The 27969-nt window shown below is 38.9% G+C and overlaps 1 long non-coding RNA gene across 1 annotated transcript; it reads left to right on the plus strand.

Annotated features, from left to right (window-relative positions):
* Positions 1–406: 406 nt before the first annotated feature.
* LOC130456502 (uncharacterized) lies at positions 407–27958 on the plus strand. Its single transcript, XR_008915477.1, has 3 exons — positions 407–617; positions 20897–21175; positions 21603–27958. It is a non-coding gene; the product is annotated as an uncharacterized LOC130456502 (long non-coding RNA).
* Positions 27959–27969: the final 11 nt, after the last annotated feature.

Here is a 27969-nt window from a genome sequence, read left to right on the forward strand (position 1 = left end):
CTTTGATTTCAAAGCCTGTGATCTTTCTGTTGCATCATGATGAATAAGGAGACCTTGACTCTAGTTGTGACTCAACCACTGGGCAAGTCATCTACCTCTCTTAGCAACTTCCTCACTTGAAAAATGAGTATAATAATACATTCCATCATAGAAATTTCAGAATTAAAATAAGTAAAAATGCTTTGTAAACTGTATCAAACAAACTATTCCCACTATCACAGCCATAGAATGATCCAGGCTTTCCTCTGCCTCATCTTACCTTCTCTAGCTCTGGGGATTCCAATCTTGTTATTAACAGGATTTGACCCAGATTTTTAGAACATGATGTTGGTGGTCAATGCCAAGGCCAGGATCCTCTTTGGAACATTTAGCTTCATTCTATTATACCAGCCTTAAACATTCAGCTAGAACCTCCCTTATATTGGTCAAAAGCAGGACTAAGTGAGAGGCTGTGCAAACCCAGCCCTACTACTGGAGAAAATATTTCAAAAGTGGACTTTTCAGGAGTAAATGGATTGCTCAGTAGATAGAGAACCAGGCCTGGAGACAGGAGGACCTGAGTTCCAATGTTACCTCTACTTTTGCCTTGGAACTTAGTACAGATTCTAAGACAGAAGGTAAGAATTTTTTAAAAGTGACTTTTCAGTTCATTTTTCCCCTTTCCCATTTATACCCCTAGGACATCTTTTAAAACTCCTTTTCTAATTCAATCCTGTGTTAAAAAGAATGATCTATATTTACTTTTTTATGGGAAGGGAAGGAGAGAGGAAAAACAGCTTTTTGTTCATTGAGAAAAATATAAAATTTACTTTAAAATATTAAAAGAATGATGAATGGAATTATGTGTGAATTATATTTTTAGCCTTGCAACAGAGAGATTTATTGAGGAAAAAAATATTTCAATTCACCGGAATGAAGTGTGATATAGTTCAGAAACAGGAATTCACATCAGGTGGCCTGGGTTGGCTTCCTAGTCCTGCCAATCACTACCAGCTGAGTGACCTTGTGCAAAATATTTATTTCTCTTAAGTTTTCTCATCCATGAAATGGGAATAGTAACATCTGTGCTGTCTCACAGGACTGCTGTAATAGAAGCATTTCATAAACAGTAGAGCTCTTCATGAATATGAGCTCTTCTAAAAAAGTCACTGGTTCAGGTTTCCCTAAATGCTTTTTAAAAAGAGATATGGGTCATCCAAAATATTCCTCCAAAGTCCTTCTAAATTTGAAAAAGCCAAGCAAATTAGTGTTAATGAAAATTTTAATGTTTGTTATTGCAAAGCCAAATTTATAATATGGTAAAGTAGATTTTTATATACTGTATATATACTTTAATACACATCAGGGTCCTTTCTATAATCAATATGTATGATAGGCTCAAACTCATTTAATAGAGTTAAAATAAAGAGACTGTGATATAATGTTACCTAAAGAATATTGAATGGGGAATCAGGAGACCTGAATTAAAAATCCTAGCTCTGTCACTGTGTGACTTTAGGGAAGTTATTTAACTTCTGTCAGCTTCAGTTTCCTTTCTTATAAAAAGCACAGTTAAACTAAATTTTCTCCAACTCTCCAATTTCCTTCCATTTCTTTATTCTATGGATGTTTGGAGAAATTTGTACCACTTTTTATTTGTTGAGTTACCATTTGTTTGTCTTTGCTTTCACAACATATTGTCAATCAGATCTTTAAATTTTTTGTGCCAGACCTTGGTTAAGAATGTTATTCTCAATCATAACATCATTTCTCTAAGAGAACACAACCATCTCCTTTGCAAATGTTTACTTTATGATAAAGTTTTCAGGAATCCTTTGGGGCCAAAAATCAAGCAAACAAGCATTTTTAAGTGTTTAGTATGTGCTAGGCATTGTGCTAAACAGTGAGGAAACAAAGAAAAAGAAAAAACAGTCCCTGTTCTCAAGATGCTTACATTCTTATGGGCAAGACCAGATGTGCAAAAATGTACATAAATACAGAATAAACACCTTAGAAGGGAAGATACTGGCATATAGAGAGAGCAAATAAGGCCTCCTGCAGAAAGTAGCATTTGAGCCAAGTCTTAAAGGAATCAAGAGATTCTAAAAAGTGGAGGGAGGAGAGAGAGCACCCCAGGAATGATAGACAGTCAGTACAAAGACACAGAGATGGGAGATGGAACATAATGTGTGAAGAATAGCCAGGAGGCTAGAATGGTTTGAACAGAAAGCACATGAAGAGTAATAGTAATAATAATATAATAGCTGGTATTTATATTGTGCTTTAAGGTTTGCAAAACAGTTTATAAATATTATCTCAATTTATTCTCATGCTATCCCCAGAAATAGGAACTACTATTATTCCCATTTTACAGATGAAGAAACTAAGGCTCAAAAAGGTTAAATGACTTCCCTGGTAACATACAACTTATAAGTGAATAAGGCTATATTTGAATTCAGATCTTCCTGACTCACAGTCCAAAACTCTATTCACTTTGCTACCTAGTTGTATAAATGTAAGGTATACTTTTTAACTATAATTTAAGTCTTTTTAAGACCCATCTAATAGGGAGCAGTTAATGCTGACAATTTCTCAGGTCATAGAAATTTTTGTATGTGTGTGTAGAGAAAAAAATTAATAATGATTGGCCAACGATGTGGGATGTTGCTGACATAACATATGAACATTTTGATGTCTGAGACCAGTAGAACAATGGTTTTGTTTTTAACATAAACTGTGAAAATATGTGTATGAAGAAATACAGCTTTCAAATGGAATTTTAGACATTTTTCAAGAGAAGATGATTTCTGAGAGCCAGGACTAGAGAAGGGAGGTCTTGGGTTCAAATGTGACCTCAAATACTTCCTAGCTGTGTGAATCTGGGCAAGTCACCTCACCCCTATTGCCTAGCCCTTACTGTTCTTCTACCTTGGAATCAATATGCAGTATTGATTCTAAGATAGAAGGTAAGGGTTTTTTTTTTAAAAAAAGAGAGAAGCTGATCTCTTGGTGGTATAGATTTTAGAAAATGGCTCTCTGTGGAAACATGGTAGAATCATGCCTCACCTGTGTGGGAACAGACTAATGCTATAATCAGAAAAAGATCTTTATTATTTTTTAAGAGAGAACTATGGATGTAAAGAAACAGTTGTAAGGGCACTGAAGAGATAGGGAAATTGTTGGATATTTTTGAGCTAAGGCATGATGATAGGGCATGATATTTCCATTGATTTTCTAAATAAACATATATAATATTAAATACTAAACTAATGTAACAAGACTTAATTTCTAATATCTTTATAATATGTACTTATTGTATGTTATATATGTAATATAGTATGTACTTGTACATATGTGTGTATGAGAGAGACAGAAAGACAGAGAGAGACAGAGAGAGGCAAAGGCAGCAACAGAGAAAGGCAGAGAGAGACAGAGACAGAAAGCAAGAAGCAGAGGCAGAGAGAGAGTCAGTGAGAGACAGACACAGAAAGACAAATAGACAGAGAAAGGAAGAGCAAGAGAGAGAGAGGAAAAGGGGGAGACAGGGAGACAGAGACAGAGAGAGACAGCGGCAGAAACAGAGGCAAAGATAGACAGAAGAAGAGATGGAGGGAAAGAGACAAACAGAAAGACAGAGAAAGGGAGAGAGACAGACAGACAAAGACAGAGAGACATGGATAGAGACTGAGATGGAGGCAGAAACAGAGAGACAGAGAGAAGAGGTGGAGAGAGACAGACAGACAGAGACAGAAAGAGGGAGACAGAGAGACACAGAGACAGAGACAGAGTCAAGAGGCTCTCTAATGTATTGAAGAGACTAAAGCAAGAGAAGTAAAACCTGAAGAGTAATAGACAGAGGAGGGAGAATGTAAAACAATACCTGTGAAATTGTGGTTGATAGAAGCAGTCAGTGGAGAGAAGGCTTCAGCTTAGTAGTTCCTGATTGGTCAGAGAGAGAACTGACCGTCATTGGCCAAGAGCTCCAGTAACTGCTATTGACCATTAGCACCACCTAGAGTTGGAGAAAGATTTTGTTTTCCACAAGCACTTGTTGCTCTGTGCTGCCACCTCTGTTCTGAGCAGGAAAAACAGAGGAAGCTTTGCATTTGTGGTACCCTGGTGACTGGCTTAGGATAAAACCTAAATTGTGTTGCTGGGAGCTCCTTTCTGATTGGACAGCAGCATCTGATGAGTGAATGACTTGGCTCAGAAAACCTGTGAAGCATAGAAAGATCCAGTTTGATGAGCTTTGAAGATACCTTCAAATACCTTAAGGAGAGCTGCTATTCATCATCAAGCACTAGTATTTGTAAGCACCAATGCCTTTTTAAGGATGATAGTTAATTGAAAGAGTTTCTAAAGGCTATGTTTGAGTAGCAAGAGGATTTCCTTCTTGGAATGATGTTTTTAAATGCATAAAATAAAATACATAGGATTATTTTTAAAACCCATTATTTTGAAAGCCAGTTATCAAAAGATTTAAAACACAAAACAAAACATTCATGGAGCCCAGGTTAAGAATTGGCAATGTGGATACTCTGTTGTGAGCAGAAAGAATGCTAGTTATGGGGATGAAGAAAGATCTGAGCTTTAAATCTGGGCTCCATCACTAGCTGTATGACTTCACACAAATCATTTAGTCTTTCTGAGCTTTAATTTCCTGGTCTTCAAAAACTGGGAGAATAACTACCTAAATAGCATGAGGGAAAGATGGCATATGGGGAAAGAGTTTTGTAACTTTAAAAAATATTCTGTATTTGATTTATTGCCCTTTTCTACCTATTCTATCAGTTTCTGGGACTTCCTACCACCCTCTCCAAATTGCCTTCTATATATTTTTCTATTTAAATGTTGTATTCCCCAGTAAGATATAACATCTTTGGTGTTTTTGTATTTGTATTTTCAGTGCCCAACACTGGCACCTTGAATATAGTTGGTACTTAATAAATATTTGTTGAACTAAATGGACTGCATCCAAATAATTACTGTATCCTATATTATTGTTGTTCAGTTGTGTCAGACTTTTTGTGACCCCTCTTGGCAAAGATACCTGAAAGTTTTGCCATTTCCTTCTCCCACTCATTTTGCAGATGAGGAAACTGAGGCAAACAGAGTCAAGTGACTTGTACAGAGTCTTACAGCTAATAAGTGTTTGAGGGAAATTTTTAGCTCAGGAAGTTGAGTCTTTATGACTTCAGTTCTGATACTCTATCCACTGTGCCACCTGACTACCCCATTTTCTACAGGAAGTCTTTCCTAGTCCCTCTAAACTATAGTGTTTCTCTTACTTTTTTATATTTATCATGTTATTGCAAGGTAATGCTTAGTGCATAAGCATGATTGACAGGCAGAGAATTTTCAGCACTGTCAGGGGAAAGATTCCAAACGGTTGAGGAGACTATTGGACTTCTCTCTTGGGGGTTGGTAGCTACCAAAGAAGCTGGAGGTGGCTGATTGGTGCTCCTAGGACATCTTTGGATCATCCTACAAGCAGCCCTCTGAAGCAGGAGTGAATAGGAGCTTTTCAATACCCTTAGGTGGACTAAGGGACAATATTGGGAGCTCCAGCCATTCTCTGGACCACCTAGGATTCCTCATCTGGACTCCAGCCTCTCCTTGCCAAAAGACTCTATATGTAAGATCTCTGAACTTTCTGTTGGACTGGCCCTTAGGAGTTTAGGATAAGATAAGATAGGATTATTAGTGAGGAGTATTAAACTAAAGGGTTAAGTTGTAAGACTTCCTTCTCCCCCTCCCTCCTTTCCCAAACCTCTAACCTCTGTGGAATAAAAGCCAAAATATTTATATGTTAATCCCTATGTGTTTTCCATCCTAAACCCCTCCAAATTAACATTGTTATTTCAATGTACATAGTTTTTTTTTCTTTTCCAGGTCAGCAATATTTTCTTTTTTTCTAAATTACATGTTGAAGCAATTTTTAACATTTATTTTCTAACATTTAGAGTTCCAAAATATTTCCCTCACTTCCCTCCCACCTCCCCAAAATGGTTAAACACTTTGATAAAGGTTATATATATATATATATATATATATATATATATCATGTATATAGTTTATATACACATATATAATTTTTTTCTTGTTTTCTCCTCTTTTAGACTATGAGCTTCTTGGGAGCAAGGACTGTCTTTTGCCTCTTTCTGTGACTTTAGCACTTAGTGCAGTGCCTGGCACTTAGGAAGTCTTAATCAATGTTTATTGACTGACTAACCATTATCTTTCAATTCATAAACATTTTGCCTGCCTAGGGTAGCCCTTTACAAAGAACTAGGGTTCCATTCCTCAAGAGGGGCATATTCTATTTAGGGAAACAATATGCTGATAAGTCTTTGGGACAAAAGAAAAGGTGGAATATGTTACAGGAGGCCCCAGAATTTACCCAGGGCAAGGCTTAGCCCCAGGGGGATGAAAGTTAGAGGGCACTGACAACATCTGGACTCCTTCAGAAGATAGCAAGAACTGGACTCAGTATTTTATAGGAGAAGATATTGAAATCCAGAAGGATCAACTGACTTGTCCAAAGTCATATGGGTGGCAAACAACAGTTACAATGATGGCCACTCCAAGAGGCACCCTGCCTCTATATTCATCTCTTTCCCCATAAGATCTTTAGTCTCCTTCTTTCTCTTACTTAAAAAAATGGACTTGAATGGGGCAGACAGATGGATCAGTGGTCAAAGAACAAGGTCTGGAAATGGAAAGTCCTGGGTTCAAATATGGCTGGAGACACTGCCTAGTTGAATGATCCTGGGCAAATCACTTAACTCCCATTGGCTAAGCCGTTAGTGCTTTTCTGCCTTAGAACTGATACACAGTATTGATTCTAAGATGGAAAGTAAAGATTTAAAATAAAAGAACTTGGAGGGCAGCTAGGTAATACAAGGGGTAGAACACCAGGCCTAGAGTGAGGAAGACATGGGCTCAAATCTGGCCTCAGACACTTTATGACCATTGGCAAGTCACTTAATCCTTACTGCTCTTCTGCCTTAGAATCACTATTTGGTATCAGTTCTAAGATAGAAAGTCAGGGTTTTTCATGAACATGAGGAAGTTCTTCAGGCTATTTACTTTGAGCGTGTTTTATGATATTTCATGCTATTTGTCTTGAATATGTTTTATTAGCTAGTTAAGCCTCAAGGATGGATCCCCCCTTTCCTTATTAGTAACAATCCCACGAAAACTTCAGAATGATGGCTGAGAGTTTGTTTCAGGAACAGAAGAAGAGATAAATTATGAGCCTGTGTTCAGTAAATGTTCTTCATTACGTCTTCTAAAGAGAGGATCTATCTAATGAACCCCAAAGCTTTGTAGAGCTCTCTCAGCATATTTCATGGTGGTTAGTGCACTGCATTCACTGTCCATGAGATCTTTTGCTAAATGACATTCCTGTATTCCTGAATCTAAGAACAGATCTCTCTCCAGGAAAGGTGCTGCTTCTCTTTCAATCTTCAAGGTGTTAACAGACTGTTAGTGGTAACTGACTCGATCACATCAATATAGTTCACAAGTAATAGAGAGTGAAAACCCAGTAGGGAAGGAGGGGAAAAGACAGACAAAGTGTGAAGGACTAATTAGAAAAGGGTGACAGTCCTGATAAATACTTGACAAGTTGAGAGCTTAACAACTGCCCCAGGGGAAGAATTATGCTAAACAGTAATACCAGGTGTGCAAGTCTTGTAGATTTTATGGTTTACCATGTGTTTGTGTGTTCAGGTTTGTCTGTACAGGATGCATTTCATTGTTGACAGTGCCCAATAGCTAATAATGGCACCAAGAGCTCACAGGCCCTGCTCTATCTAATTGACTCCTGGTCTAGTGTTAGTTTATGCATTGTTCAGTTATTTCAATCATGACTGACTCTTCCTGACCCCTTTTGGAGTTTTCTTGGCAAAGCATTAGAGGGATTTGCAATTTCTTTGTCCAGCTTGTTTTATAGATGAGGAAACTGAGATAAACAGGATTAAATGATTTGTCTAGGGTCACATATCTAGCAAAGATCAAAGGCCAGATTTGAAATCACAAAGATGAGTCTCCTTGACTCCAGGCCTGGAACTCTATTCTATGCTCCCATAGCTAGTCATCCCCAGTTCATACACAGGGAAAATTAATCATTTGGGCTCAGGAACAGATCCAGGTAGCAGTATTGTAAGAGTAGACCCCTATCATAGGAAAATAGGCCACTGTGATGACTCTCAAATGACAGAATCTGTGTTCAAATCCAACCTCTTGTACTTAATGCCTATGTGACCTTGGTAAGTCATTAAACTTCCTTATACTCCAGGTTCCTTATCTGAAAAATGAGGTGGTTAGACTAGATGACCCCTGAGGTCCCATCTTACTCTAAATCTATATACCTATAATCCTACCTTCACCAGTTTCTAAGCAGCTTAGGGTGAAAGGCAAAGCCCTTTAAAGAGTTGGTCAGTGCTGAGAGGAATAAGAAGGGAAAGGGCTCTCCTAAGGGATGCCTATATACTCTGATAAGCTCTATGCACACCTATTGTCATCTGGTGAGATGCAGTTTTGGTAAAAGGGAATTAATACTTAAAAAAATACTTACTGTCTTAGTAACAAGTCCAAGAAGGGCAAGGGCTAGGCAAATGGGGGTTAAATTATTTGCCCAATCACACAGCTAGGAAGTGTCTGAGGCCACATTTGAACTCAGTGTGTCTGGACTTTTAAGTCTGACTCACTTATCCACTAAGCTACCTGGCTGCCTGCTAGGGGAACTAATAGTTAACTTAAAGTAAGAAATCCTAACTGAGAGTCAGGGTTCCACTCACCTTTTTCTAGCACTGTCCTTCTGGGTAAGTCACTTAACTCTTGAAACTTCATTTTTCTCATCTATTAAAAGGGGATGGAGGATGATTTTCATGCTATTTACCTCAAAGAGATGGTGGGAGGATCAAATCTAATAATGAAATTGTTTTTCAGGTTAGGTGCTAAAATTACATAGAGAACAAAGCACTGAACCTTGTAGAAAGGAAAACTGAAGCAAGTTTTGGACCTTCTGCCAATCAGGTGGAACAAATAGCAGTTGAAATGTTAGAGAGAAGATATTGACAAGAATGACAGTTGGTGAGGGGAGGGGACTTGGAGTGGCAGTTGGTCTCAGAAAGCTCTCTCTTCCTGGCCCTCGGACTGGAAGGAGCCTCTTTCCCTGTCTCAGGATAGAAGTACCTCTATTCCTGGATCTTTACCAACTGTGTGCTCTACTTGGATTCCTGTGATCCTGTCATTGAACAAAAGGATTGAAGGGGAGCAGTTTGAACTGTAAGGCCAGTCTTTAGGGGTGTCAGCCTGAAGAGACAGGCCCAGCCAGCACTGAAGGTCAGAACCTTTTCTTCTTCTTGCTGTCTACTGCTAAAGACTTTGAACTTAAGAAAGCTAGCACAGATTAGCTTAGACAGGAATAAAATAAACCCTCCACCAGTCTGCAAGGCCTGGCCTCAGCTCAAAAGCTGAGAGAAACTCAAACCCCATCTAGGGAAATCCCAATTCCCTCTTCCCTGATAACTCCCTAATACAAACATGTTAGTAAAATTCATCTTTATTTAAATAAACTGCAGTCAGATAAGAGGACTATCATTTCAGGGGGACATAGAGGGAGCTGAACCTCAGGACAGCCATTCAACCATAAAAGGTCCTTATTGGACCCCTACTGGGTGACCTTGGTCTGGGAGGAGTCTTGTCTCTCAGTTATGGGTCCATGCTTACCTGCTCTGGGGTATCTTCAAAATCAATGAATAGAGAAGACATCCCCTCAGGTGACCCATTTCTTGAGAACCCCAATTATCAAAGATAGCCTCTCAAAAGGGGTACCTCTCTCCTTTTACCTCACCAGCAGCCATATTCCCTCTTTCCCTTCATTCCCTCCATTCCCTGTTACAAAAACCTTCTTTATTTCCTGTCTCTCTTCAGTTGTATACAATTCCCATTAAATATTACAACCTTTAGCTTCACTGGTATAGGAATATCCTAGATGAGGAAATTCCATCCACTGATATAGGTCAGCATCTATGGCACTGGAGAGTTGCCTGGGACACTAAATGTTAAAGTACTGCATGCAAGGTCATTTAGTTGGTGCTTGTCAGAAGCAAGTCTCCCTGGTATTGAGACTAGTTCTCTATCTACTACATTAAGCTCAACAAACAGTAAATATATTTTATAAATATACACTTTTAAAATTATTATTACAATGGAAGGAAAGAAGAAAGGAAGGAAGGAAGGAAGGAAGGAAGGAAGGAAGGAAGGAAGGAAGGAAGGAAGGAAGGAAGGAAGGAAGGAAGGAAGGAAGGAAGGAAGGAAGGAAGGAAGGAAGGAAGGAAGGAAGGGAGGGAGGATATAACCTGACTATACTAAATCCCCAGCCCCAACTATTTTCCTTGAACCCCTAAGAGTGAAAGCAAATGTCACTGGAAAATACAACAAAGTCAAAGGATGAAGACTGTCTGACAGAAAACATAGACAGTGAGAGATCCCAGATTGCCTGCAGGTTGGAACCTGGACCTGCCTGGCTGCTGCCTGAATATCCCTTTGGGCCATGCAGCTGGCTTGCAGGAACTGATCTCAGCTTGGAAAGCCAGGTGTAAGATGGGAAAATAGTACCCGTTAGAGCTGGGAGCAAGCAACTGATATGGAATGAGTCTAAAAAATACCCTTAACAAGGTATTTATTCCCACAACTCTCCTTCATTACTAGGAGAGTGCTAACCATATGCCCTACTTGCCCCAGAACAAGAAAAAACTTCCTAGGTCCAGGATTGTGTCCCATCAGGCTTTTTGTCTGGGAAGAATCTTTTACATGTGGACAAATGGGCTATTTCCTGGTGTGGTATGGATTAAGGGGATTCTTCTTTGTGACAAAAAGAAAAAGGGAAAGTCTAACAAGGAGGGAAAATGGGATTTGTCTAAAGAGACCAAAGTGAATCCACAGAAAGAACCAAGCAAATTTGATTTTTTTAAATGTGCAAAAGATGGAAACAAAGCCAGAATATGAAGAATGAATATTTAAACATGTAAAAAACAGGAATGATAGAGCTCAGAATGAAGACTGGGAAAGGAAGCCAAGGACAACAGTTATTTTTTAATAGTTATATTTGATGATCAAAGAAAGTCCAAGACCTGTTGTGTATGGGATGATGATAACCTACAACAGAGAGAAGGCAGATCTCCTTAAATCTCACTTTGCTTATCTGCAAAGGAGAATGACTTTCACCCTGGAAATGAAAGAACAAAAATAACAGGGAGCTGATAAACAACACAATTAGGGACAGAGTAAGAGTGCACCCGGGAAGGGAGACAATTGTGATTAATTCAAGTCACCTGGCTCAGCCTTGAGTTCTTAAAAAAAAAAATAGCAAATGTGATGGGGGAAAAGCCCATGGAAAATAGGAAAGGTTCCTCTAGGTTGTTGAAGAACAAATGTCCTGACATTAAAAAAAAAAAAGGAAGCAGCGTCTTCAAACTATAATATAGGGGAATTTGATTTGTATTCCTGAGAAAATTTCCAGATGATACAAAGCTGAGAAGCATAGGTAATATGGTAAATGAGAAGCATAGGTAATGTGGTAAAGGATCTTGACAGTCTAGATGTATAAAGTAAGACAAAACTCAAATGTAAAGTATTATATTTGCACCAAAAAAAAATCATCTTTGTAAGTATAAATAGGAAAGGATGGATAGAGAGCAGTTAATCTGAAATATGGGATTTTCAATGGACTGCAACCTCAGTATGAGGCAGAAGTGATATAGCAGCCAGAAAAGCCAATGCAGTGTTGGGCCCACTTAGAGATCTTGCTTCCAGGAATTGGAAAGTGATAGTCTCATTGTACTCTTTTCAAGTCTCATCTGAAATATTGTGCTTAGTTGGGGGCAACGACTCCTGGTCACTCTGGAGGATGTTCAGAGGAGGTCAACCAAGATGATTTCCTTGGAGAGGAGGAAGCTCTGGAGGGGCATGATATCTGCTTTCAAGTATCTGAAGGGCCTGTCATAAGGAATAAGGGATTTCACTTAATCCATTTGGTCTCAGATGTCAAAATTTGGATCCAGGGTAGAAGCTGCAAAGAGACCAATCAAGGCTAGATGTCAGGGAAAACTTCCTAAAAATTAGAACTATCCAAAAAGCAGGCAAGGGTGATGGCCTCCCTCTACTTGGAGGTTTTCAAGAAGAAATTGGATGTGTATTTCTCAGGTATATCATAGTGGGGATTCCTTCTATTCATAGATTGGATTAGATGGCCTCTGAAGGGCCTTCCAACTCATATACTGTGATTTAGATAAAATTGCCCCCTTGTGAATGCCAGGCCAACAAGGGACAGGATGATGAGACAGCTGTTTTTGCCAGTGGCAGGGAGGGGAGGGATGGGCACATGCTTGTTCTTGTTCCAGGTGTGCTGCTGGAATAACAAGAAAACACCTGCCTTCCCAGCTGGCCCATTACGCTTTGTTTGCAACTGGCTTAAGGAACCCAGCAGGCCAACCAACCACTGACTCCAAATCATGAAGGCTGTTTTCTGAAAATAGGACATCAGTTGGCTTAAAAGGATTCATATAACATAGCTTTCCACAAACTCACTCAAAAGCGAATGGGGAAGAAAGAGTGTCCACGACTGGAGAAAGAATTCTAAAATATTACACTGACTAGCTAATACCAAATACCACATTTTATGGGTACAAACCCTTTCACAAAGTGGGGTCTTAAAGCACATTACTCATTTTGTTTGGTATTAAAGGCTAAGATTTCTACTATAATAATGGAAAACTAGACCTACACTATGGGAAAATAGTTTTCCTGATGTCATCAGAGAAGAAAGTGAAAGATAAGTGACTCATACTAGAGCTAGAAGGAACTTTGAATGACTGCTAGGAGGTGAATTGGAGGCTGACTATAGAGTTTGCAGTTGAGAAAGAGATCAATTATAATTTTCCAGTCTAAATATTTTCCCCTATCCCCTGAAATATGTATGCTATATAAGATTATTTGGGGAATTGCTACTATAGAGTCTTTGAATCAACCTTTGAGATGGGTAACATACATATTATTAACCCACATTTACTTTACTAAAATTATGCAATCATATTTTAGTCAGTCAACAAGTATTTGTTTATTAAGCACCTACTGTGTGCTAAGCACTGTTCTAAATATCAGGTCTACAAAAAATGAGCATAAAGAAAAGCAACCCTTTGCCTCAAGGAGATTAAATTTTAATGAGGAAGACAACACAGGAAAGAAAGTTATAAAGGAATTGGAGAAGGTTCTTGGTTTGGGAGCAAGATGGAGAATTCCAAAGGACTTAGCTTAGTGTTATATCAATTTTAGGAAACTAAGAGGAATTAAGTCACCTTTATAAATAGTAATAATAAAATAATATTCTATTATATCTATTGTACTTAAAGGTTTGCAAAGCACTAATAAAAGTCATCTCATTTTATCCTCACAGAAATTCTGTAAGGCAGGTACTATTATTATACCCATTGAACAGATGAGAGAAGTAAGATTGGCAGATGTTCAGTGATTTTCCCAGAGTCATACAACTAGTAATTATCTGAGTCAGGGTTCAAACTCAGATCTTCCTGTTCCTGTCCAGTAGTCTCATCTCATGGTGCCAGCTGAGTCACATAGTCACTTGTTACCTCTAACCAAGGTGATACAGCTAATAACAGAGCTGTGACTCAAGCCTAGGTTTAGTGGGAAGAACAGTGGATTTGCAGTCAGAGACACTAGGTTTATATTCCAAGTAGTGCTGCTACTTGCAAGCATAGGAAATACACTGGCTTTTTCTCCCAAAGTCTGTCTTCTATCATCTTTCTCAGGATTCCATTAAAATCTGAGTGTTATGGGGTTATTACTTCTTAAATGCTATAGATTCAAACCCCCCACTGGATAGCTTCTTCTTTGTTTAAGTGCCACTAAATACCTCTGGTTCCAATGAAGTAATTGTTATTGGATAGTTTGTGTCCTACTTTTAGTGACACCATTTGTAATTTTCTTGGCAAAAATATTGGAGTGATTTGCCTTTCCCTCTCTAGATCATTTTATAGATGAGGAAACTGAGGTAAACAGGGTTAAATGACTTGCCCAGGGTCATATAGCTAGTAAGTGTCTGAGTCCAGATTTGAAGTTAAGAAGACGAGTCTTTCTGACTTCTTTTTTCTTCTTGATTCTGTTATTTCATTTTAAGCATTTTTTAAATTTTAAATTTTTAAAACTTTTCCATGGTTCCATGATTCATGTTTTCTCCCCCTTCTCATCCCTTCCCCTTCCTAGAGTTGACAAGCAATTCCACTGGGTTATACATATACATACATATATATTATCACTTGAATTCATTTCCATGTTATTCATTTTTATAAAAAAGCAAATCAAGTCTTTCTGACTTTAGGTCTGGCACTCTATCCACTGGGCTACTGACAAAATTAAGTAATTACTAAGCCTCAATTAGCTTTTACAAAGGGATATTTTCTTCAAAGATATCAGCAACAAAAGTATAAAATATTTACCTCCAATATGTCGAGAGTACATTCTTCCCTATTCCACTTCTGTTTCTAGGGGGAATTGGCTCACCGTTAGCTCAATTTCTATATATAACATTGGTCTAACCAAATTCACATCCAGATGAGGCATACCTGCCAGGTGATTCCTCTTTTCACTCCCACAGGGCTGTCCTGAAGGTCACATACAAGGTTCACTCCTTGATCCTTTGGGTATCCTTTTTAATTGGCTGCAAAACCCAGCATGAGGTCATATTCCTGGGCTCCCAGAGACTACTTCTCCATATCTTTCAAAATTCATCATTTCAAATACTCCTTTACCTAAAATGGAAAAAAGAAGAAATATAAAGCCAAGGACTAAGGTTCAGTGGATAGAGAGCCAAGCCTGGAGACATGAGGATGTCCTGGGTTCAAATTTGATCTCAGATACTTCACTTAACCCTAATTTCTTACCATTCTTTTGCTTTGGAACTGATAGATTCAAAGACAGAAGGTAAGGATTTAAAATTTTTTTTTGAGAAATTGAGAAATGTTTAACAAAATAAATAAAAATGCAATATAGATAATGTTAACTGGTGGTTTTCTAAGTTATTTTGCCACCTACCCAAATCCTTTCTACTTGAATTTGATACCCCTGACCTAAATGATAGCTAAGGCCAAGAGCTAGACATAACTGAAATGACTGAACAAAAACAACAAAAAAAGATGTCCAGCATGTCAAAGGACTTTGAGATCATGTTATAGGGACCATCAGAGGGAATTAGAGGTATTTGTCCTATATAAGTGAAGACTTTTTGGGAATAGGGGTGATAACTGTCTTCAAGTAGTTGAAAGCTAAATTTGGAAATAAAAAAGGATTAGAATTGTTCTGTTGGGCCAGATAAGAAAAACTAGAAGCAAAGGATTTAAGTTTCAAGGCACATAGTAGGTGCTTAATAAATATTGATTGATTGATAGTTTATAAAGCAACAAACAGGCTTGGAATGAAGAAAAACTTCCAAAAGTTTGAACTATCCAAGAAAATAACGGCCTGACTCAAGACGTAGTGGGTTCTCCTTTACTGGAGAATTTCATACAAAGTTTAGATGACAAGGAAGGTAGGTTGCAGTAAATCCTGAGGTAGTATCTCAAGAAACAAAAGCCAAATAGAAGCTTAATTAGAAAAAAGTGAGCATGCCACCATTGTCCATATCTAGGATAAATTTGGCAAGAGCCAGATTTAACCATCCAAGATTTTTTTAAAACTTTTAAGAATTAGTGAGAAGCCTCCCCTCTCTGTCTAACTTGACAGATTAGTAGGTATGGGGAGGGTACAGTTGATTGCTTAGTTCTCTATTATGTCAGCTAGATGGTGCAGTGTGACCCAGGGCAACTGTTTGTCTCAATTTTCTTATCTCTAAAATGGGGATAATAGTACCCACCTCCCCAGGTTGTTGTAAGGATCAAATAAAATAATATTTAAGTGCTTAGTACAGTGCCTAACATGTTGTAAGTGCTTAATAAATGTTTTTTCCAAGCAACTTTCAGATGAAGAAATCAAAGCTGTCAATCATATGAAAAAAATGTTCTAAATCCTTCTTGATTAGAGAAATGCAAATTAAAATGACTCTGAGGTACCACCTCACACCTATCAGATTGGCCAAAATGATAGTAAGAGAAAGTGATAAATATTGGAAGGATGTGGCAAAATTGGGATACTAATGCATTATTGGTAGAGTTGTGAACTTATCCAAACATTCTGGAGAGCAATTTTGAACTATACCCAAAGAGCATATGCTTTGATCCTCTAATACCACTACTGCCTCTGTATCCCAAAGAGATCATTAAAAAGGGTAAAGGACCTAATTGTACAAAAATGTTTACAGTTGCTTTTTTTATGGTGATAAATAAGTGGAAACTGTTGGGAAATTGGGAAATGGCTGGACAAATTGTGAGATATGTTGATGATGGAATATTATTGTGTTTAAGAAATAATGAGCAGGATTATATCAGAAGAAGCTAGAAAGAGCTACATGAACCAGTGCAGAATGAATTAAGCAGAACCAGGAGAACATTGTACAGAGTAACAGCAATATTGTGGAATGACTAACTATTAAAGATTGCTTAGCTACTCTCTGCAATGCAATGATCCAGGACAATTCACTTAAAAAAAAAATCCTTACCTTCCATCTTGGAGTCAATACTGTGTATTGGTTCCAAGGCAGAAGAGTGGTAAGGGCTAGGCAATGGGGGTCAAGTGACTTGCAGGGAAGTGTCTGAGGTCAGATTTGAACCTAGGACCTCCCGTCTCTAGGCCTGGCTCTCCACTGAGCGACCCAGCTGCCCCCCTAAAGTACTTATAACAAAGAATTCTATCCACCTCCAGAGAAAAACTGTTGGAGACATATGTGGATTAAATTTTTCACATTGGTTTATTTGTGGTTTTATTTGGGAGTTTTGGTTTTATATGAGTTTCCTCTAATAACAATGACTAATATTGAAATCTGTGATGGATACAGGTATAATCCAGATCAAATTGCTTACCATCTCTGGAGAGAGGATAGGGAGAGAGGGAGGGAGACAATTTGGATTGTATACTTTCAGAAAAAGTATCTTGAAAGTTATTATTGCATGTAAAAAAAAGTTGCCATTTAGCAAAATAAATAAATACTCATTCCATCCTTCCACTACCTTATCAAGAAGTTCTCAAGGAGAGTACACTTGGGGGTAGTCTTTTTGGATTAAAAAGAATTTTGAAATAGGACAGTATGTCTTTCGACTCCACTATCCTTGTCCATCAAGAAGGGAACATACAAGGAAGAAAATATGGAATGACAAGAAGTTCAATCTCATTCTCAAATAGTAGGAAGAAATTGCAACCAAGAGAAAGAAGAACATTCAGCAACTCATTGAAAATGGTCAAACTTGGTATCTTCTCCACAGGGAATAGGTGGGGAGATCTCATTCAGTGTCGTCTTCCCCTCTATATTCATAGCACAAGCATGTGGACAGAGTTGTGATCTTTGACTGAAGACCTTCTCAAGCGTAAGAGAGTGATTACAATGCAAGAATCTCTGCATCACAACTACATGTTGGACATTTCCACCTGGATGTCCTTTAAATATTCCTAATTAATTATATATATTCCAATATATTTTTCATCCTACACTTGCCTTTCTCTGGACTTTCCCATTTTTGTTGTGAATAGCACCATCTTCTTAGTCACCCTAGTTCATATCCTCAGATCCACATCTGACTCTTGCTTCCCTCTCATATCTATTCTGTTGCCAAGTCTTATCAATTCTAAGCAGCCAAATGGCACAGTGGATAGAGTGCCAGGCCTGGAGTTAGGAAGACTCACTTTCCTGAGTTCAAATGTGTCTTCAGACACTTCCTAGCTGTGTGACCCTGGGCAAGTCACTCTACCATGTTTAACTCAGTTTCCTCATCCATAAAATTAATTGGAGAAGGAAATGGCAAAACACTCCAGTATCTTTGCCAAGAAAACCTCAAATAGGGTCAGAAAGAGTCAGACATGACTAATCAACAAAACAAAAAAATAATCAGTTCTATCTCTACGATATCTCTCTCATATGTTCCCTTTTCCCTATCCAAATAGCTGCCATGTTCATTCAGGTGCTCACTATCTCTTGCCAAGACTAATAAAATAGCCTCCTTATTAATCTCCTTGCTCCATTCTTTTCCCATCCATAATCCTTAACACTGCCAAATATTCTTCTTAAGACAAAGATCTGACCATGTTACTTCCCTTTCCAAAAATCTTCATTTGCTCCCAAATATCCAAAAAACACAAAATCATTAGCCTTCTTTTAATGTCATCTATCACCTGGGTCCCACTTTCCTATCTAGTTTTATTTTATACTACTCTTCTCATGGACTTGTTGCTCAATTCAGCATCTCTCACCTCAGTACATTCAAAAAAACCATTTCCCATGCATGAAATGGTCTCCCTCTATACCTCTGTCTCTCAGAATCCTTCCTTCAAGAATCAGCTCAAATGCCATAACCACTGAATACCACAGTTAGTTGTGTTAGTAAATGAATGAATGAAAAAGCATTAAGTGCTTACTATGTACGAAGTGGCAACTAAGTGGTGCAGGGGCTAGAGTTCTAAGTCTAGAGTCAGGAAGACTCATCTGAGTTCAAATTTGGCCTCAGACACTTACTAGCTCTAAGACCCTAAACAAATCATTTAACCCTGTTTGCCTCAGTTTCCTCATCTGTAAAATGAGCTGGAGAAAGAAATGGCATACCCACTCCAGTATCTTTACCAAGAATACCCTAAATGGGGTCATGAAGAGTCAGAGGAATGAAAATGACTAAACTCCAGACTCTGCTCTCAAGTTCTCACTTAAATGTTCTCAAAAGTTCACATTGCAAATAAAAGATTCCATCTGCAAATCTTTCCCCAATTTTTCATGGACCACACTTGTTTGTGTACATAATGTCTTCCATTAAAATGCAAACTCTCTGAGGGCTGTGACAATTTTTTTCTTTCTATCCCAAGGTTGGGCACTTAGTAAATGCTTAATATATGTTCACTTGAGTCATGAGATCATAAAGGTAGAGATAGAAGAGACCTCAGAAGCCACCTAATCTAACTCCTTTCTTTTAAAGTCAGGAAAACTAAGGATGAGGGAGATGGGATGATTTAGATATAGTCAGGTCCTCTGACTTCAGAGATGGAGCTCTTTTGTCTCTACCATACTGCCTCAAAGAGAGAAGGAGACTCTCAATTTTAAGCAATTCAAGATTTGGGGCCTCTGGGCCCCAGGCCAGACATTTAAATGATCCCTTGGGACTCTTAGAAAGGAATTCCCTTGCTTATTCTATTTCTGTGCTACTTTGCAGGAAAGGAAAATATGAATTTTTCTATTTGGGCAAAATTCCCATGCCACGAAGATAATTAGCATATTTTATTTTGAGTTAAAGTGTTCCCTAAATAATCAATGTCTATTTTAATCTTGTATGTTTAATAAATATTCATCCTTGTTTTAAATGGAGAAATAGTTCCACTATGTCACTTATTGCATATAATTTAGGGACTTGTGGAATTGCCAATTGTCAAAGTATCCTAGGTTTACAAACTAGTTTTGCTGGTAGAGCTATGAGTTTGATTATCGGTTCTGAAGAAGAATAATGGCTCCCCAGCAGAGTCTGAGGAGACTTGATAACATGCCCTTGGTTTTCCCAATGCCTTTTTGGGGTGGGAATGGGAAGGGGTCACAGTCAGAGTGCTATCTAGGCAGGCAGGAGACACTAAAAAAGGGAGAAGAAGAAGAAGAAGAAGAAGAAGAAGAAGAAGAAGAAGAAGAAGAAGAAGAAGAAGAAGAAGAAGAAGAAGAAGAAGAAGAAGAAGAAGAAGAAGAAGAAGAAGAAGAAGAAGAAGAAGAAGAAGAAGAAGAAGAAGAAGAAGAAGAAGAAGAAGAAGAAGAAGAAGAAGAAGAAGAAGAAGAAGAAGAAGAAGAAGAAGAAGAAGAAGGAGGAGGAGGAGGAGGAGGAGGAGGAGGAGGAGGAGGAGGAGGAGGAGGAGGAGGAGGAGGAGGAGGAGGAGGAGGAGAAGAAGGAGGAGGCGAAAAAGAAGAAGAAGAAGAAGAAGAAGAAGAAGAAGAAGAAGAAGAAGAAGAAGAAGAAGAAGAAGAAGAAGAAGAAGAAGAAGAAGAAGAAGAAGAAGAAGAAGAAGAAGAAGAAGAAGAAGAAGAAGAAGAAGAAGAAGAAGAAGAAGAAGAAGATGATGATGATGATGATGATGATGATTTAGGAATGCACTGACTCAGGAATTACTGTAAAACACAAAAAGACCTGACCATTATTTTCCTCTTTCTGGACTGGTGTGTAGTTATTTCTATTAATGCAGCATAACTATTAATGCATCAGGTCTTGTATTTTGCTTTTCAGAATAACCAAACTATCTGGAAGCTAATATTCATTGAGCTTGTGGTGGACTAAAACTTCTAGACCTTTTAAAAATGCGGTCCAATCAAGCTAGCTCCCACCCCCCTCCTTGTTTTTGTTATTTAATCATTTTTCAGTCATGTCTGACTTTTCATGACATCATCTTGTGTTTTCATGGTGAGATCCTGGAGGGGTTTGCCATTTTCTCCTCCAGCTCATTTTACAGATAAGGAAACTGAGGCAACAGGGTGAAGTAACTTGACCAGGGTCACACAGCTATTTGGTGTGTTGGAAGCCAGATTTGAACTAAGGAAGATGAGTCTTCCTGACTCCAATTCTAGCACTGTAGAGCACTTACTCCTAACCTTTACTTGTCATACTCTAGACTTGGATGAGTCAAATACCTAAATATGATCGATCAGTTGACTTTCTTCTTCTTCTTTCTCTCCCTATTCCACCTTCCCTCCCCACCCCCCTTCTTGCCTACTCCCTCGTCTTCATCTTAGTGAGGAGAGATCAATAAGGCTCCCATGAAAGCCAGAGCCACAACACAGAGATGGAGTGAGTCACAACACGTCAACTCCAAGCAAACTCCCAGGATCAAACCTGCAGTCTGAGCCCCTGGGTCAGCTAAGGAGGGAGGAGAGAGACACGGAAAGATCTGAGGAACAGATGCTCTGCCAGCAGATGATTCCTGTGGGGCTTCCCTCTCTCCCTCCCACCTTCTTGACAGACTCAAGACAAAGAGTCCCGTGCTTTCCTGGGCTCATTAAATGTTTATCTGGGTGAGCTTCAAACAGTTGGATTAGTGCTAGTTCCAGCTCGGAGAATCTGCAATGCTAATCGTGGGGAGCAGAGCGGGCAGGGAGCCAGAATCCAAAGCAACTGAATCCCTGTACGCTGGGAGCCCAGCAAGGACTGCCAGAGCCCGCTCAGCTTAGGGGATCTGGGAAGGCAGGCAGGCAGGCAGGGAGGAAGGGAGCCGCGGAGCCTGGGAGTAGGGAGGGGTCGGGAGAGGAGGTAGAGCCGATGCCTAATTTCCTAACAGCGTGTTGTACTTGGATTACCATCGGAACAGCTCGGAGCTGGTTGCAGATGTTGGCTTCCTAAACTTCATTAATATCCCCAGTGAAATAGGCAGGTGGCAAATAGCACTCACCTTGGTTTTGGTTTTGGGTTTTTTTTTTTTCAATTTTCCTTTATTTCTTACAGGACATTCGGGGAAACAAAGAAATGGAGAACGAAGGAGACTTTTCCAGAATCGTCCAGTCGCTGGATTATAGCAAAAGGGACACTGGATTTGGAGTCAGAGGCTTCCAGTCCTTATTTTTTCTGTCATTCTCCGAATGACCTTGGCGAAGACACTTTGGAAACTTTAACCTCAGCTAGGGCTAGTAGATGGGGTCTGTAGTTAGGAAGAACCGAGTTCAAATCCAATCTCAGACACTTATTAACTGTGTGAGCCTGGTTGAATCATTTCACCCCCTTTGCCTCAGTTTCCTCATCTGTAAAATAGATGGAGAAGGAAACAGAAAACTACTCCAATATTTTTGCCAAGAAAGCCCTGAAAGGGTTCACAAAGAGCTGAACATGAATGAAAATTACTGAACAATTCTTCCTCTGAAAAATGAGAGCATTGAACTAGATGGCTTCTGAGATCCTTGAAAGACTATAAGGATACTGAGAAACAATGATTAGGGAAGAGTGCATTTTAGGCATGGCAGACAATTTGAGCAAATGCATAGATATGTAGGAGACTAATGCCTGTTTCAAAGAATAGCTAGTTATCCAGTTTAGATAAAATGTAGAAAATGAAGATGAAAAGAGAGCATGGCAGCTAGATAGCCACCTCAGAGCCTGACTCCAGTCTCAGACCCTTTTAGCTGTGTGATCCTGGGTAGGTCACTTAATCTCTTCCTACCTCAGTTTCCTCAACTATAAAGTGAGGTTAATAATAGCACCTGCCTTCCAGGGTTGTTGTGAGGAAAAAACATAATAATGATAATTATTGACATAATAATTATTATGATTATATATATATAAATAATAATTAATGACATAATAATGGTAAAGAGGTTAGTACAGAGCCTAGCACACAGTAGGCATCTAATCAATGTTTGTTTCCTTCCTTCTCCTAAAACCCCACATAGTAGGGTTCATATGTTAGGATCATAGAATCACACATTTGGAGCCTGAAAGAGGATTGAAGTCTTTTATTATAGCCCCTCATTCAGTGGATACAGTAACAAAGATCCAGAAAGTTTAAGTGAGGTGCCCATTGTCAAACAGCTGGTAAACAGTACTGGTGGAATTTGAACCCAGTGCCTCTGACTCCCAATGCAGCAGTCCTTCAATGTGGGAATTGCTAAAGGGTCTATAAATCAGAAGAGTGCATGATCTGCTATGTGTATCATTCATTTTTCCTTTTCTTGAAATAGCCTTTAACTGATCCTGAATAAAGCCTGGGAGGTGGTCTAAACAGTCTCTAAAGGACCTTTACTTCAGGGTCCCTTCCCAGTTTCAGAGATGCTCAGTGCCTCAGATGAAAATAACACCACTGGAAATGGAAACCTCAAAATGTAGCAGAGGAATCCAACCCAAAACTGGTAAAGGTTCTAAAGCTTGTAAACAACAACAAAATGAAGATGTCCAGAGGAAGGATGGCACAAAAGACAGTTCTTGGCAGTGGAACTTTCCTACAAACCCTGAAATTTAGTATCCACTTCTCCAGTACCTTCAGAGGTGGTGCAGTGGACAAACTGATGGACCTAGAGTCAAGAGACTCATATTCCTGAGTTCAAATTTGGCCTCAGACACGTATGAGTTATATGACGAGGGCAAGTCATTTTAACCTGTTTGCCTCAGTTTCCTCATTTGTAAAATGAACTGGAGAAGGAAATGGCAAACCACTCCAGTAGCTTTGCCAAGGAAATCCCAAATGGACTCACAAAGAGTTGGACATAGCTAAAATGACTGAACGTTTAGTGTTTATCTAACAGAGAGCATGCAAAACCACAAACATGTACTTAATAGAACAGATTTGGCATTGGGGCAAGGAAGAACTCTGATACAGAAGAGGGAAAGGTCCCTTCTAATAATCCAAGACCCTTGCTTTCCATGGTTCCTTGATCTCCTATTGCAAGGGTCCCTCATCCTCTGGCATTAGAAATCCCAAGAAAATGAGGAAAGGCTCAAATGACATTGACAAGGATGTTGTTGCTGACCCTGTGAGATATGAGTGCTCTCTGGGCATGACATACCAGGCAACTTCCAGCACAGTTAAGTACACAAGAATCCCCAGATGTATACATAAACCAACAAAAACAAATGCAAAGGGAAACTATGTGGGAACGCCAGACCTTTGAAGCTGCCTTTCTGCCTTCAATAGGTTATTTAATACTTTCTTACTGGTTTCTTCAGAGGCATATGTGCTCTTGCCCAGATGTGGCTACTAGGAATGGAGGCAAGGAGTAAGTGGAGGTGGATAAACCACAATAGGAAGAAATAAGACCAGAGCAAAAGAGACTTCATTATTGCTTGTTCTGACTCTAGTGGAATACTAACTACCAAGATCTTGCCTACATTTGTTTGCTCTGAATAAACATCTCTACTAGATGTAGAGTTGGAAGGGATCTCAGAATTTATTTAGTATAAATAATCCCCATATTTTCCAGATGAGGAAAATGAGACCCATTCAAGGAGAAGCAGTTTCTTATCTAAGTAGTAAATTCTTTCTGAATAAATAGGTGGATGTAGGATGGATGCCTCCTGTCCTTCTACAATTTCCCCATCCTGTAAACTTTTACTCTTCTCTAACTCACCCTTGGCACTGCCTTATATTAAACCAAGATAATGAACATTGATTACTCATTCAGTGTCCTTTGTCTGTAGACAGAAACAGGCTTAAAATTAGGTTCTCTGACTTCAAATCGAGTTCTCTTTCCACTATATATCAGCGTCCCCTAGAGATCTAGAAGTACTATTGGCTAATGACCATGAACCCTAATCTCTTCCTGTAACCTAAGGTCTTTCTTTGTCTGAACCACCTCCACCAGTTCACATACATGTTCAATCATTCTTGCCCTCTCCTATCTGAGTGTGAGTTTCCCAATATCCCCTATCCTTAATGTGATACTTTCCCTTAGCACCTAGATTCCCAGCTACTTATTTTATGTTTTCTATCACCTTTGCTATTACTTTACTTAATGATTTAATGTCAGTTAATGTCTTTTTACACTGTAACCACTTCTCCCTAACACACATCTTTCTGAAATCTTGTGATGATATTCCTAGGCTTCCCACATTCTACTTCTGGTAGTGAAATCTCTGGCAAAGAAACATGTAATTCACTGTAAGACATCCTCCTTGTTCATAGAGAGGTGCTACTGTACATACAGATTAAATGCAAATCCATAGGCAATTCTACTCAAAGATCTCCTAGTTCTCTCATTCACCTGGATGTGAAGATCAGAAAAAGGCTCAGAGACTCTCCTGTTTGACAAGCTACCAAAACCAGCCTCTAGGCATGAATACAAAATCTTAACTGGCAAAGCATCAACTAAGAGTGGGAATGGAAGGGACCAGTTTGTTCTCATGAGAAAAACAACATGGTGGGAAGTATTTAAAAACTCAATAGACTGGCTAGTTTTCAGAGAAGAATGTTCAGAGGTTTTTAGCAACACCAGGTTTGAAATACATGTCTGTTTGCAAAAGCTAAAATCAATGGATAAATTTCAGTTGTCTATAGACAGAGTGCATTGTATGAGTAATTATTGTTCGTTATCTTGATTCAGAGGTAGGGATGGGGTAGAGATAAGTGAATGAGACAAGTTTACAGGATGGGGAAATCCCAAATGGACAGGAGGCATCCATCTTATGCCCATAAATTCATTCAGAAAATATTTACCAACTATCAATTTTGTGCAAGACACTGAGCTGGGTACAAGATGGTAGTCAAAAACAAATAAGATATAGTTAGGGCTTAGTGAATAAAGTCAAGCTTAGAGACAGGAGGTCCTAGGTTCAAATCTTATCTCAGACACTTCCTAGCTATGTAACCCTAAGCAAATAACAACCCTAATTGCCTAGCCCTTATTGCTCTTCTGTCATGGAACTGATAACTAGTATTGATCTAAGACAGAAGGTGAGGATTTTTAATTATAATAACAATAAAAAGAAAACATGGTCCATGAGAAATGAAAGATAATGCATTCTTTCCATAAACGGATCTTTTGAAGGAACTAGAGGTTTTCAACCTAGAAGAAGAGAAAGAAGATTCAAGATTGAGGCAATAATAGGGATATGATTGAGGATGTAGACTCTAAATGATCACCCTGGTGCAAATATCAATAATATAGAAATAGGTCTTGATCAATGACATGTAAAACCCAGTGGAATCGCATGTTTGCTATGGGGGGGGCGGGAATGAAGGGAAGGAAAGAACATGAATCATGTAGCCATGAAAAAATATTCATTTTTTAAACCCTTACCTTCCATCTTGGAGTCAATACTGTGTATTGACTCCAAGGCAGAAGAGTGGTAAGGGATAGGCAACGGGGGTTAAGTGACTTGCCCAGGGTCACACAGCTGGGAAGTTTCTGAGGCCAGATTTGAACCCAGACCTCTAGGCCTGGCTCTCAATCCACTGAACTACCCAACTGCCCCCTCATGGAAAAATATTCTAAATTAATTAATTAAATAAAATTTTTCATTAAAAAAAAGATTGAGGCAATAACTAACCAAGTATTTTAAGAGTTTTCACTTGGAATTAGATTTATTCTGCTTTACCTCAAAATGCAAACTGAGAGAAATCCTTTAAAGCTACTAAGAGATAAAGTTAGGTTTTATGTTAGGAAAAAAGATTTCTTCATAATTAGAGTTGTCCAAAGTAAAACGCCCTGCCTTAGTGTGGTAGTGGGTTTCCTCTCCCTGGAGACCCATAAGCTTGGATGATCACTTATTAGGTACATTATAGAGAGGGTCTTTTTTAAGTATATGTTGGATTTGAAGGCCTCCAAAGTTCATTTAAACTGTAATTATGGGATTATGTTATGGGCCCTCCTTGTGAGTAGCTTCTAATCTCATTGGGGAGATGACATATATGAAAATATCTATAATGAGAGACTGAGAATTCTAAATAAAAAGAGTTATCCCTTCTCTTTGCCAAGGACAACTCCTATGTTTACATTCTTTATTCCATTCCCTTCCATAGTTAGTAGTAGTCTCTCGGTAACCGAGGATGACGATTGTCTTTGTGTGCTTTCATCTGTGATGTAGATGAGTGTGCACAAAAACACTTGTGTGTGAAGGAGATTTAAGTGGAAAAGCCAATGCACAGACAGTCCCACTCTCTCGGCATTGGAAGCCTGGGTCCAATGGCACGAAAAGTCGTTACACCTGGAGACTTCCTCAGCTGCATTGGATGGCCGTGTTGTCTTTTGTGCTCCAACACACCCTAAGCACTCCACAGTGCTTTGCTGCGTTGCCCTCTCAGCCGTTGAACCTTCTTATTGGTTTCTTCCATCTGTTCAGCCGAAGCAGTCTTCACATGCTGGGTGAGCAAAGCCCTGGTACACCAAGGGTAGACGACCTGATGGCTACCCTCACAAGGTTTAGCCAGCCTGTCGAAGCCTTTCCATATTCCCCATCCAATTGCCTACATTGTCAGATCCCTCTCTCTTTAATTCTCAATCTCTCTTTATGTTATTGGTCACTTCTCTGCTCCTTAAGAACACACCTAAATCTCCAATTTTTAAAAATTCTTCACTAGTTCTTATGATTCCTACTAGCTGTCATCCTATGTATCTCCTCATCTTAACAGATAAGTCCCTTGAAAATGCCATCTACACTTAGTGGCCCTACTTCCTTCCCTCTCATCTTCTAAATTCCTTGGAATTTGACTTCTCATCTCATCATTCAACTGATATGACTCTCTCCAAAGTGAACAATTATCTCTCAAATGCAAGAGACTATTCACCCCCGATGACTTTCCTTCAAAGCTGTATCTCTATCTCAGGAAATTATACCAACCTGACTTCACAAAGATCTTAAGGTCTTCTGCGACTTAGATCCATAGACCTGAGCCTCAATCCTTGAAGAAACTTTAGGTAGAAAATAGGATAGGGATTTCCTATTTCCCTCTTCCCTAACATGCCTTTCCAGACTTATCAACTAATAAATAGATCTTATAACTTAAAGAAGAACTAGACATATTTTCTTCAATTATATTGAGGGGATCACAGATAACAATCATCCAAAGAAAAGAACAGAAACCAGAGATTGAAGAGGATTTCCTCTTACCTTTCAGCTCTGGAAAGAGATCCAGATTCACTTTCTCTGAGGCTACTCTGTCTGGGAGAGGAAATAATGTTTCTCTTTATCTGTTCCCTCCCTCTCAGAGACCTGTCAAGCTTTGGTTCCTGATCCCTGGCTAGTAAAGCAACAATTGCCATTCTTTGTCCACATCTCCCATAAATATCCCTATTTTTCCACTCACACAGGTACTATACATATTTAGAACTTCATTACCTCTTGCTTGGACAACTAAAATGTCCTTCTAACTGATTATCCTGCCAAAGCT

This window comes from Monodelphis domestica, chromosome 1, assembly GCF_027887165.1.
Source record: "Monodelphis domestica isolate mMonDom1 chromosome 1, mMonDom1.pri, whole genome shotgun sequence".
Classification (NCBI taxonomy): domain Eukaryota; kingdom Metazoa; phylum Chordata; class Mammalia; order Didelphimorphia; family Didelphidae; genus Monodelphis; species Monodelphis domestica.